This window comes from Vombatus ursinus, unplaced genomic scaffold (assembly GCF_900497805.2).
Source record: "Vombatus ursinus unplaced genomic scaffold, bare-nosed wombat genome assembly UNPS02014778.1, whole genome shotgun sequence".
In the NCBI taxonomy this organism is placed as follows: domain Eukaryota; kingdom Metazoa; phylum Chordata; class Mammalia; order Diprotodontia; family Vombatidae; genus Vombatus; species Vombatus ursinus.
The window spans coordinates 20,076,603-20,077,153 of record NW_020954556.1 but is presented as its reverse complement, the minus strand read 5'-3'; positions in this window follow the sequence as shown (position 1 = coordinate 20,077,153).

The window sequence follows — 551 nt, the reverse complement described above, 5'->3', positions numbered from 1 at the left end:
GATAGATAGATAGATAGATAGATAGATAGATAGATAGATAGATAGATGCCTCCCCCAGCTAAAAGTGATGATAACCAGGCACCTCTCTGATTATGAAGCAGTCCATGGCACAAGGTCACTCTGCTCAACTGTTGAATAATCCAGGTATACTAAACCTTTGTACATGGAGCCTTTCTTCTCATGGTCACTATTGAATAGCCCTCGAAAGCATGAGAGATCAAATATCTAATGATACTGTCCAGGACGTGTATCCCCTGCCCTCAGTGTACCACATGGACATATATATATATATATTTATATATACATACACACACACAGACACAAAGAATCAAGGACTCTTTAAACTAACAGGAATCTTCAAAGTCCATCTATTGGTCCAACCTCCCACAAAATGGTCCCCTGCCAGATGATCATCCGCCCAACTTTTTTATTTTATTTTTAAAGGAGCATGGCAATACATCTTAATGTCTGTGGTACCAGTTACTGCCAAGCAGTATAGCTGGAGGGCACTTGAATTTGAAAAAGACAAATTAACAATTTACTTAATTATT